The following is a 13,225-nucleotide window of genomic DNA, read 5'->3' on the forward strand; positions in this document are numbered from 1 at the left end:
TCTTGTTTTTTTATCCAATTAGCCACCCTATGGCATTTGAGTGGAGCATTTGGTCCATTGACATTTAAAGTAGCTATTGATAAGTATGTATTTATTGCCATTTTGTTACTTTTTTTTTCTGGGTGTTTTAGTAGTTCTTCTCTGTTCTTGTCTTTTTCTCTTGCTCTGTTCCCTTGTGGTTTGATGGCTATCTTGAGTAATACGTTTGATTTCTTTTATCTTACTTTTTTGCTTGCTTATTATATGTTTCTGATTTGTGATTACCATGAGGATCCTATTTAATATTCTATGTATATAGCAGTCTATATCAAGTTGATAGACTCTTTAGCTTGACCTCTTTCTAAAAGCTCTACTTTTTCACTCCTCTCCTTCCACATTTTATGTTTTTCAAATCATATACAGTCTCTTGTTTAGTGTGCATCCATCCATTACCCTCTTATTGAAATAGGTGATTTTAGTACATTTGTCTTTTAACCTTCATATTATCTTCACAGGTAGTTAATGTGCTAGCTTTACTATATTTTTACCTTTATAAGTGATTTTATTGCCTGTTGTTTTTTATTGTTTTGTTTTTTTGATAATAATTTTTTTTTATCTCTATTTGTGGTCATTGCTTTCTCACTTAAATAAGTCCCTGCAGCATTTCTTGTAGAACTGGTTTCTTGGTGATAAACTCCTTTAATTTTTGCTTGGCTGGGAAGCTCTTTCTCTCTCCTTCCAATCTGCATGACAGCCTTGATGGATAGAGTATTCTTGGCTGTAGGCTTTTTCCTTTTAGCACTTTAAATATGTTGTGCCGTTTTCTTCTCGCCTGTAGGGTCTCGGCTGAGAAGTCCACTGATAGCCTGATGGGCTTCCCTTTATATGTCACTTGGGGCCTTTCTCTTGCTGCTTTTAGGGTTCTCTCTTTGTCTTTAATTTTGGACATTTTAATTATAATATGTCTTGGTATGGGCCTCCTTGGGCTTATCTTGTTTGGAGCTCTCGGTGCTTTCTGAACTTGGATGTCTGTTTCCTTCTTCAGATTAGGAAAATTTTCATCTATTATTTCTTCAAATAAATTTTCTGCCCCTTTGTCTCTCTCTTCTCCTTCTGGGACACCTATAATCCAAATGTTAGTACACTTGATATTGTCCCAGAGTTCCCTTAGACTGTTCTCATTCTAATTCTTTTTTCTTTATTCTGTTCTGCGTGGGTGATTTCCTCTAGTCTTTCATCTAGCTTGCTGATCTGTTCTTGTGCATCCTCTACTCTGCTATTGAGTCCCTCTAGTGAATTTCTCACTTCCAGTATTGTATTCTTCATTTCTGATTTTTTTAAAATATCTTCCATTTCTTTGCTGATGAACTGTGTTTGTGCAGTCTTCTCCCAATATCTGTGAGCATCCTTGTGATATTTTGTTTGAACTCTTTGTTGAGTAGGTTTCTTGTTTCTATTTCATTTAGTCCTTTCTCTGGGGTTTTATCCTGTTCCCTTGTTTGGCAAGTATTCCTTTGTCTCCTCATTGTGCCTCTTTCTCTGTGCTTATTTCTATGTATTAGGTGAGTCGGCTATGTCTCCTGATCTTGGAGAAGTGGCCTCATGTATGAGATGCCTTATGAGGCCCAGCAGTGTGCTTCCCTCTCGTCACCAGTCCAGAAAATTCAGGAGTGACCCCTTTGTGGGCTACTTCTGTCCTTCTGCTGTGTCAGTGTTGCTCCCACTGCAGGTACCCAGGGAGTCTAGTCTTTCCTTCCCTGGCCAGCTGTTTGTAAATCCGGTTTGGGGAGCCTCAGCACCATTAGCTACAAAGTCTATCAGCTCACTCCTATTGCAGTTTTCCTCTTAATTGGATAGATACCCAGTGTAGCTGGTTGCTAGGCTCAGAGCCTTATAGTTGCTATAGGCCTCAGGCCTACAAGGCTGTTGTCAGTTCTCTTAGGAGTGCAGCTGAGTGGGGCTGGCCCTAGGTATGGGAGCACCCAATTGTTTGAGGCTTTGGAAGGTGGGGCTAATCCTTTTTATGGCTATTTGTGAAGCACAGGTCTGCTGCTGCTGATAAGCCTCACCTCCCCACAGGACCACACACACCTCAACACAGTCCTGGTCACTGCAAACTTCTCAACCCCCTGGAGCGTACCCTGACGCCCCACTGCTGAGGCCCCCACCTCTCCACCAGTGCCCCCCACAGTTCACCTGGTCCTCACACAGGCCCTGCCCCACAGAGGCAGACACCCTTGCCTCCCTGTAGAGGATCAAGGCACCCAGTCAATGCAGGCCCACAAGTAGCCTGGGGCTTGCTGTTAGGTGGGGCCAGTCCCTAGGGCAGGTTGCCTGCCCTGGCTGAACTGGATCAAATCTGTGCTCTAGTGTGTGTGGCAGACCCCTGGGCTAACAGGCGAAGGGATGAATCTCAATGGCACCCACTGGGGTCTGTGTCAGCATGCCTGGACCAGTTCAGAACAATGGCCCCCACCAATGTCTCAGTCTCCAGAGAGGTCCCTCCTCTCACCAAGATGCCCCCAGAGCCCACCAGGTGAGTCTCGTTTCACCAAAGGACTGTCAGCCTTCTCTCTGGTGATTTTAGGTTGCTGCAATGAGTGAGTTTGTGCGTGGGTCCTTTAAGACCTAGGTCTTTTTGGCTTTCGGCCAGTAGCTTTTCTGGGGGTGTCCTCGCTGCAGTTAATAGCCAGCAAAGCCAGACAGTGAGACTCCCATCTCAGTTGGGCTGAGCCTGAAGGATGCTCATAGCAGTATCGTCCCCACTCCGGACCTCACTCCTCCAGGGAGGGCTGTGGACCTTAGGGTGGCTCCCGCCAGGCCAGCCGAGAAGCTCCGCTGCTCCCAAAGGTGGCTTTTTTCCTCTCCAGCAGGAATTTCTGCCTCTTCCACCTTAGTCAGGACTGTCCCTTGTTGTGGGGGTTCTTTTTTCCAGTTTTCAGTTTTCTCTCCAGGGTAATTTTTCCAAAAATAGTTGTAACCTGGTTGTGTTGGTGGGAGGAGATGAGTTCAGAGTCTGCCTACGCCGCCATCTTGACAAGATGCTCCCTAATGAACCGTTTCTAACAATATCATGTGGAACAAATTCTAACTCCTAACCAGTTAACTAACAAACACACTTCTAGAACCTAACTTGTTTTTAATCAGAGAGGTAGCCACAGCTACTCCTCGCAGCAAGTTCCTCACTTTTTTTAGCGTGATCTTCTTTACTTACTCCAGAGGACAGGCTGCCTTTTGGCACAGCAGTTTGGGGCCTGCTTTTGTCCTTGGTGTCCTTCTTTGTTACTTCCATTTGACATCGTGCTTCTCAGCGTCATTTAGCCACAAACCTCAGCCATAAGAAAGTGATGGAAGGTTGATAGGTCGACATTGGAATTGTCTGGTTTGACTTTTGTTGCCTTTGAACGGATTGTCGATTCTGAGCTGAAAATCTACAGACTCTCTGTGGATATTAAATCTGATTAAGGCTCCAAATGCATCACTTTTATTTTTTAATTAAACATCTTTCAAGAGAAATGGTAGTATATTGAATACAGAATTTGTTAAATTTTTTGGTTGATGTTATAGAATATAAGAATTGTTCTTTAAACAAGCTGCTGAAAATAAAAGTAGGATCTAATTTGGGCATCTAATACATGTTTTTAAATGAGATCTAGAAAATAATTTTAAGTTTAAAGTTTTATAACTGTATAACCCTCCTTGTAAATGGATATGTTGTCATCTGGTAAATTTTATGGTGCAAGGAACCAAGCAACTTAATGCGATCTTCCTCCTTAGTAAAATAAAAGACTGATTCATTCAATTGATTTAATTTACAAGATGTTTTTCTGTTTATCTTTCAGATTTTATTGATCTGATCCAAAGTCTCTTGTGACTGCTGGCCGGAATCAAGGTTGGTGGTGTGTTTATATTGATTATAAATAAACTGTGGAATGAAATAGAGGCATCGGGGGCCGGGGACGGCTGGGTCAAAGCACCTCCTGCAGAGTGTGGGAGGCAGCTGAAACTTAGTGAGAATGGATATTCAGGCTTGGGGCGCTTACAGACACGTTTTGCTGAGCATGTTTGTTTTCGTAGTCAGTATAGTTTCTTTATTGAGTGTTTCATTTATTTTACCTGTCTTACTAGCTGAATTTTGATTAAATAAAAAGAGCCAATTCTAATTCATTTATTTAATAAACACGTATCAAATGAATGACTTCTTCGTAAGGCTGGCTAACATTTTAAAGAACAGTCACCTGCTGAATTTGCAGGAATACACTTTTGAAGTCCACAGTCTGGTAGCTACGCTTCTGAAGGATGGTAGAGTTGAAAGATTGTTTATCAATTGCAAATTTCAATTAATTAGCAGAGTTTTAAGATGTCACTCCTTTTGTTCTGTTTTCTCCTTAACTGGTTTTATGGGAGATTCAAAACCAGCTTAACTGAGTTTAGATAATAACAGAGCCTAAGAGAGCACTTATGTAAATAGGCTGGGAATTTCATTTGTCCCTTCTATTTTCTTCTCTAGAACATGTATTCAGATTTTAAAACAAAATAAAAAACTAAACCCTGAATGAAATGAGGGCTTTTGTTGATCATGGAAGAGCAAACTGCCAGGTGTTGCTGAACTTTTTGTATAGGCTTTTCATTAATAATTAACATAAAGAAAACAATGGCCTTTCATTTACACTTACATCAATCAGGCATTTAGCCTTAAAGTCCATATTTACCCATCAAATTGCAGTGCCTAACACATAGCAGGCACTCAGTAAATATATACCTTTTCTGGCCTCAGTTCTGACCTCGTTCTTCCACCCCCTATGCAACACACACACACACACACACACACACACACACACACACACACACACACACACACACACACACTCACTCACAACTAGTAGTAGTTCTCTTTTTCATGTACAAACTGTGCTTTCCTATCCTTGAAATCTGCATAGATTGTAGCAAATAGAATATGTTGGAATCATGCCTACTCTAATTAGCAACTTAAGGAAAAAAAGTAAAATGTCTACACAAAAGATAGTTAAAAGTCTCCATTTGTAAACTGTATTATTTTATTATGTGTTTATATAGTTTGGAGTTGAATTTATTGATGACACTTAACCTGGCTTCTTTTTATATTCACTCCTCAGTATATTCTATGCAAACTTGCACACATTTAAACATGGAATTTCTTGTAAGACTTTTTGAACTTTTTGCTACTCTTCTTTCCTTGCCAGCCCCTACCCATCTGTGGAGCAGAAATTACAAGTAGGATGAGATTTTTGGCAAAGTAGAAATTTTTGAGTCAGGAATATTTTCAATGCACAGAGTTAAGTTTGAATTTATTTTTCATTTTAATTAAAAGTAAATTGTATTTTGTCCTCTTCCCTTTCGGATTTTTGTTTTATGGTTGGTATGGTCAACATGGCAACTTGAAATCTCATCTCATTTTGGCCCCTTTTCAGAAAGGAAAAGAAAACTAAAGAAACATACAAAAAAGAAAAGAAAAGATTTTGTTAAAGAAAAAATAACTGTAAGAGTAATACACAAAAACCTTCCTTAATCCTCTACCTATCTTCCATATGGAGAGTTTCTTTTGTGGGATTGTGAACCTAATTTGTGTATTTGGTCTAATTGTGAAAAGTCAGGCTGACTTACATATTCCAAAGTAAATATATTGATTAAAATATGTAAAGTGTATATAGCAATGGAAATGTGTGTAAACCTCTTGTGTTGCCGGGTTGTCATCCACTCGGGTATGTGTGCTTCAGCACAACTGGTATTGTGTGTTTTTTTTCCAACTGAGAATGAAAACATAGTTAAATTAAATTTTGTAATCAGTTATTTGAATCACATTTTGTTAAAGCAGCTACATGTAGCAAGACTTTTAAAAAAATGTATTAATTCACCAGAAACAGATTCTCAACACAAAATATGATATATAGTGAAAATTATGTTTCTCTTCTCAACTAGAGCTAAGTTCTTTTGCTTCAGGAAAAAAGGATTTTCCTCATAGAAAAGTTTGTTTTTCTATAATAATATTAGTTGAGAAAATAACTAGTGTTGCCAGATAAAAGCAAGATATGGGTAGGGATATATAAAACGGGTATCAGAAATCTCCGTACACTTCTTCACAGCAAGAAAATAAAAAGGCAGCCTGCTGAATGGGGGGAAATATTTGCAAGTCATATATCTGACAGGGGGTAAATATCCAAAATATGTGAAGAACTGATACAATTCCATAGCAAAAAAACCCTAAAGAATTTGATGAAAAAATGGGCAGAGTATCTGAATGGATATTTTTCCAAATAAGACATATACATGGCCAACAGGTACATGAAAATTTGCTCAACATCACTAATCATCAGGGAAATGCAAATCAAAAGCATGAGATATCACCTCACACCTGGTAGAATGGCTGTCATGAAACAGACAAGTGTTGACGAGGATGTGGAGAAAAGGGAACCTTTATACACTGTTGATGGGAATGTAAATTGGTGCAGCCACTATGGAAAATAGTTTGGAGGTTCCTCAAAAAATTAGAAATAAATCCAGCAATGCTACTTCTGGGTATTTATTTGAAGAAAATGAAAACATTAACTCCAAAGGATATATGCAACTTCATGTTCATTGCAGCATTATTTATAATAGCCAAGATATGGAAACAAACTAAATGTCCATTGATGGATGAATGAATAAAGAAAATGTGATATATATATATATATGTGATATGTATATGTAATATATATATATATATATATATATATAATGGAATATTATTCAGTCATAAAAAAGAATGAAATCTTGCCATTTGTGACAACATGGATGGACCTTGAGGGCGTTATGCTAAGTGAAATAAGTCAGACAGAGAAAGCCAAATACTGTATGATTTCACTTATATGTGGAGTCTAAAAAAACGAACCCAAGCTCATAGATACAGAGAACATATTGGTGGTTGCCAGACGCAGGGGGTGGTGGGGTGGATGAAATGGGTGAAGGGGTCAGAAGGCGCAAACTTCAAGCTATAAAATAAATGTCATGGGGCTGTAATGTACATCGTGGCAACTATAGTTAATAATACTGTATTGCATATTTGAAAGTTGCTAAGAGAGTAGGTCTTAAAAGTTCTCATCACAAGAAAGAAATCTTTATGTATGGTCACAGATGTTAACTAGATTTATTGTGGTGATCAAAAGGGAATCAGAGTAAAGTCCAGAAACTAGAAAGTCAAGCTTCATACTGATTCTTAAAAACATCTTATACCATACTTTTTACCTTTTAAAAAAATCAGTATTGATTTTTCTGAATTATTTTTTCTCTTTATTATTAATACTGCTACCAATGTTTTGATGTATTTCTCTCCAATTTTTGTCTTGTTTTGTTTTCACAAAATTGAAGTTAAACTTTGTATCCTATAACTTCTGGTTATTTGAAAATGTTATTTGAATGACTGGGTAATATTTTATCCTACAGATATTCCAGAATTTTTTTCACCATTTATTCATTGTTGGGCCTCCAGATTATTTCTAGTATCTCGCTGTTTCTACCTGGACCTGGGCCTCTCTGCTAATTCTAGTCTATCCCTCTGCCTTGAATTCTGGTGCCTTCTATACTTCCACACTGCTGAGCTGCTTCAGTCAAGCTCTCTGATTTTATTATCTTGTCTGTAAAATGGGAACAGAATTAACTTATACGTCATTTAAAGATTAAATGAAATAATGTATAGTTATGAATCTTAAATAGGGAGGTTTTCAACTCACTTTCAAAACCTCTATTAAAGGCATTTTCTTTTCCTAGTTTTTATGTGAGTAATAAATTCCGGTGTTTCTCTTAAGATGGAATAAAAGTAACGAAGATCTTTAAATTATTGTCGTAAAATAAAATATATAAATGAAAGAAGCCAGAAGTTTTATGTATATATCCTGTATTTTAAACTGACTGGAAAGTAATTTCTCTGTGCTCTGCTGAGTCATATTATGTATTTTATTAAAGATACTGTTAACAAACTAAGCAGAATATTGCACAATTAACCAGACTCTCACTTTAAAAAAACAGCAGTGTGGGGGCTGGCCCAGTGGCGTAGTGGTTAAGTCCGTGTGCTTCGCTTCAGTGGCCTGGGGTTTGCAGGTTCAGATCCTGGGTGTGGACCTACACAAGACTCATCGAGCCAAGTCCCATATACAAAATAGAAGAAGATCGGTACACATGTTAGCTCAGGGACAATATTCCGCAGGCAAAAAGCGGAAGATTGGCAACAGATGTTAGCTCAGGGTCAGTCTTCCTCACCAAACTAAACCAAACCAAACAAAAACAAAACCCCCAAAACAGCATAGAAAATGCTAATACTCTAATATAATCAATCAGGAGTGGGGAGAGAAGATGCTCTTCTGTCTTACTAGGAAGCTTCAAGGCTTTGAGCTTCCAGAGTCAAAACAGACAAGTCTTTGACCAGCTATGTAGTCAAGTGTCAGTAGCACCCCGGGGAGAAGATGTTTCCCCACTTCTTGCCTCCTGTGGCTTCACACATCTCTTGCAGCATTTGCTCACACTTCTTATGTTATGATTGTTTCTGGATGTGTCTTATCTCCCCTGGCAACTCACAGCAACTGGGGTCTTTGCCCTTGTGCCTCCTGCCCTGGTAGGGCCTTGTAGTAGTGGACATCCAGGGAATAATATTGTATGAATTACAAAGATTAGAAGCAACAATGAACAATTTTATTACGTATCTGTATATTGAATATAGAGCTAAATATACGTATGTATCTGTGTGTATATATGTTATAGTTATTAATTGCTGTATTCTCTCCCTTGGTGATGGAAGAAGTTGAGCAAAAAAGCAAGGACTTTAACAACTCACCGAAAAGACATTTGAAGCAGTAATAATCATTAGGTTTAATCTGGGGAATTTAAAAAAGTAAAAGTGTGAGACAGATGATTGTCTTTCTGCTTTATTCTTAAATTTAGCATAAAATGATTATAATAAATATAATATGATTATAATATGATATAATATGATTATAATACTTATGGATGAAAACGCATCCGGAATTCTAATTATTGGATTGACATGTGGCAAAGTGAGTGAGATTCTGGAAAGATTTGTAGAGTGCTGAATTATTTGTTTACTGCTTTAAGGAGAGACACAAAGCTGCTGGAATCACCTTTCAACCTGGAAAGACCAGTCAGTCCCAGGAGAATTTGCTTCCTCTTGTGCAGCTTTCTGAAGTCTGAAGCATCATAAATAACTTATTTTCTCCTTTTTTGTGAAAACGAATCCTTTCCTGTTACGAATGTTACAATCAAGAAATAAGCTCATGATGTGTTTAGGAATGGAAGAGGTGGAGAGGAGGGGGAGGGGCTCAGAGGCAGGCTTGCCCTCCCTGCTCAGTCTCCTCCTCTGACCTGAGCAAGTACCTCAGGAATGCTTCCAGAATCGCTCCTTTGCTTGGTAGTCTTGACTGACTGAGGAATCAGGCTGCTTGTCACAGAGGACAAATAGGAAAACACAACCCACTGGAAATATCTTCAATAACAAGCGATGGATCTATTTCTTCCATGTAAGAAGAAAGTATTCTAGCTGGTTCTTTTTTTCTTAACTGTTTGTGGTGTCAAATGGCTACAAAAGACAACTCTTGGATGTATTCCATACGAACCCCGTGCTTCTGACATCAGCCTGTGGAGTTTACTCATTGGTGGGCTAACTTTTATCCTTTTCCTGAATTCGTCTGAAAGAAAGAATGCCGTTCCAGAGAATAGCACAGCTGATCTTTTTCCAGACCATTTATGTCATTAAAGAATACCGTGGCTTTAATTTGGTCCTATATCTTATTAGGGCAATTTGGAGGATTTAAAAACATACAAAGTGCACTTTCTTCTTATGTACGAAGGAGTCTATTTAGAAATCCTTTATTTTTTTTTTTATGGCCTATGTATTGCAAAGTAAGGACCTTATATTATTGAAAGGGGATATGCCCTCTTGTTCTTCAGCTTCTATAAATCTACATGAGACACTAAGTTTCCTGAGTTACTCATCTAAGAATAGAAAATCATCAATTGCAAAGCAGAAAAAGGAATAGAACATACAATACATATACGTTAGATAGATACATGGATGTGTGTGCTGGTATTGGATAGTTTTGCCAATGAACAATACAAGGGCTTCTCTTTTGGGCGTACTTCATGGGCCATTCCTGTTAAAGAAGGTAAAATTATCTGCCTTTTGTGAACTAATTCCTTCCAGGTATTTAGCAAAATAAAAATGTTAGTTGAAAAACCGTTTGTCATAACAAACCAAAGTGGATTTGGTTTCATTCCATGTCTTAGGACCATCAACTTATGTTGCTTTAGAGTCTTTGCTTTGTTTACTGTTCTTTCTACTATTTTAAATCTAATTAGTGAAGATCTTGGGTAAAAAACACTTAATATATTGTACACATACATCTGTGTCTATATTTACATATCTACCCATGTCTCTTTCTGTCTCTCTCCTTTCTGTCATATAGTAATGGTTGTATGTCTGTTGAATAAAGTTTACGGTTCTAAAATAGAACACGTGACCACTTAATATATTAGCTAATTTTTAGAATATAAATAGATACTTGGAATTTTAAGTCCTATCATCCTCATTTTATGAATAGAGAAACTTAGTCATTAAACCAGACACAGTTTTTTATTCCTTTGTGAAATATAACAGTTCTTAAAAACATAGAAAAATCTTTTTTGGATAAAAACTAAATAGAAAAATACATACTTACCTAAATGTAATTACTGGCTTGTAATAAGCAAGTACACACCATTCAATGATGGCTTCATTTATGAGATATTCATCTTCAGAATGATAAGTAACAGTGAACTTGATATCTTTTGCCTGAAGACATTTCACGTTTACAGTGGAAGTGGTTTCTCAGTCTTGTCCTTAAGCCTATTGTTATGTATTCGGGTCTTGCCAGAAGTAGCTCTCTAGGTACAAGAGCCGGGTGCAAGAATGAGCTTGCCCACTTTTTAAAAAACACCCGTGCTGCATCTTTACAGAGCCCTAAGCAAGCCACAGGGAATATCAGCCCCATAGCAGAGAATAAATGAAACAACAGGGAGAGGAAACATAGATATGACCATTGAGGCGCTGAGGGCATCAATTCTGAAACCATTAGGGATAGTAAAATTACAAGAATTCCCTTCTCTCGTTATGATTTTTATTTCCAAGTTTTTTTTATTGTTTAAAAATTTTAGGTAAGTTTGAAAATATGGAAAAATGAGTCATTGAGCAGGATGCTTAACTTGATAGCTTCATAGATGCAAACCCTTTCAGATTTCGCTTTGACTTTCCATGATTTCTTAGGCACTCAGAGATCTGAAACAGACCATCTGGCAATAATATCTCGGGGAGAGGACCTTTTTACTTAGTTTGCCCCTTGAGGTTTTCTACTACTTTTAACTATTTGGAAATTAAGATGTAAATCTTTTCCTATTTGTAGTGTGAGGCACAGACGAGTGGCTGTGTAGGCCAGGTGAAATTAATGATCAGAGAGAAATTCTGTTTCGGGCTCAGCTGTTACGTAGGTGTTTCAGCGGCGTGTAACCACCTTTTCTTCTATTTCATGCAAGTATTCCACGACATAAAAAGTACATGTTACGTGTTAATAATTAAGTTACCTTAAAATTTCTTATGGTGCTTGAATAATCTGCATAAACTCTAAGTGTGAACCACTACATCTAAATGTAGTTACCTAAATAGTTTTTATTCCCTTCTATCAAACATCATTCTATTTCCTCCACCATACCTGGAATTGCTGCGTTCTTCTTACGTTGTTGGGACTGAATAAACATTTGTTAATTTTTTTGGTTTTCCTACATCTAGGCTGTTTTAGTAAACTTCCTTGTTATTTATTACGGAGGTTCTCAGTTGCAAAAGGAAGATGAAACCAAGTGGCAAAAATTGTTTTAACTTTGTGTTTAGAAAATACAGAGGCTCTTCATTTTTACATAAATACTATACAGAAGATGCAAAAGTCAATTACTTCATTGTGCAAAAAGGGTAGAAAACTTTTAGAAATATAATATGTCTGTCTCTACAATGTATGGTAAAATGCCAGTGGGAGACATTAAAACGGTTTGAAATGTGATTTGCTTTGATTTTGTTTTCAGGAAGTTTTCCAGGTAGATGGTTTCTCTTTGGATTAAACATGGTATCTTCTCCACTTCTGTGTCATGGTTTGCTCAGAGATGTTTTTACCAGTTCATGAGTTATCTCATAAATGCCACGCAGATATTGTTCTTGATACTTATCTCTTTATTTCATCATTTTGACACTGCCATAAATGGTGTCCCACTCGGCTGGTCAAACAATGACCCATTTTCTTGGATGCAGGAGTCATTAGCTAAGGTGGCCCACATGGAAGTACACCACTTTACAGGGTGGAGGACAGTGAGGAAGAGAAAAGTTTATGTAAAAAATTCTAGTCACAGATAAATGCAGGCAAACAGAAATTTTACAAAAGAAAGGGAAAAAGTAGTAAAACAGTCCAGATGATAACCGTTTTTTGCTTGGTCTATACTTTGGGCAACCAGATGGTTTTCTTTACTCTCATAGTTTCATGGGAATTTATAAACGATAGAATTCTAAATCATGGGTTGCTGTGTATTCTCTCATATTAAAATCTTTGCATATATAAAGTAAGTCTTCATGAGAAGGCATAGCCCCAATGAAACAGAGCAGTTATTAGTAAATCAAGTATTGAGAATACACTTGTAGTTCATTTGAGGGCTAGATTCAGTGGATGCTTCAGAAGTATTACAAATGGTTCCTTTGCTCTCCAATGGCCTGCAGTCAAGTTAAGGGAAGGGACAATGAATGCGTGTAATGAATACACAGTGATACAGTCACATACCAAGTACGGAGAGATCCAGAGAAGATATAACTCACTGTGGCTTACAAGGACATCATTAAAGAAAGGAATTTCAGCTGGGTTTAATGGTGACTCGAGTTTAAATGAGCGTAATAGAAAGTGAAGGTAGAGAAAGAAGGGCATTTCTTGAAAGGCGTCTAGGGAAGCCAAGGCACAGAGTGGGGAGCGAGGACTGGGCGTTAGGAAGCTGAACCGGGGGCAGGACAGGTCTGCTCTGGAGCCAGGCACTGCTTCTTCCCTCTCTCTGTCTGTCTCAGTCTCCCATTTTTTTTCTTTCCACAAATATTTGTTGAGCTATGTCAAATAACAAAAATAATACAATTTAGTAACAAGTTTGATTTCCTGAATTCAAGGAG

The 13,225-nt window shown here is 37.7% G+C and overlaps 1 protein-coding gene across 17 annotated transcripts in view; it reads left to right on the forward strand.

Moving 5' to 3' along the window:
* Window positions 1-3,805: 3,805 nt before the first annotated feature.
* The window catches only part of MAP2 (microtubule associated protein 2), a 225,291-nt gene continuing 215,871 nt past the window's right edge, over window positions 3,806-13,225 (forward strand). For all 17 annotated transcript variants that reach the window (XM_070619721.1, XM_070619725.1, XM_070619729.1 and 14 more), the window contains exon 1: window positions 3,806-3,871. The gene's annotated coding sequence lies outside the window, so the exon portion shown is untranslated. The remainder of the gene's footprint in view (window positions 3,872-13,225) is intronic.

The sequence above is a fragment of the Equus przewalskii genome, chromosome 5 (genome assembly GCF_037783145.1).
Source record: "Equus przewalskii isolate Varuska chromosome 5, EquPr2, whole genome shotgun sequence".
Taxonomy (NCBI): Eukaryota; Metazoa; Chordata; class Mammalia; order Perissodactyla; family Equidae; genus Equus; species Equus przewalskii.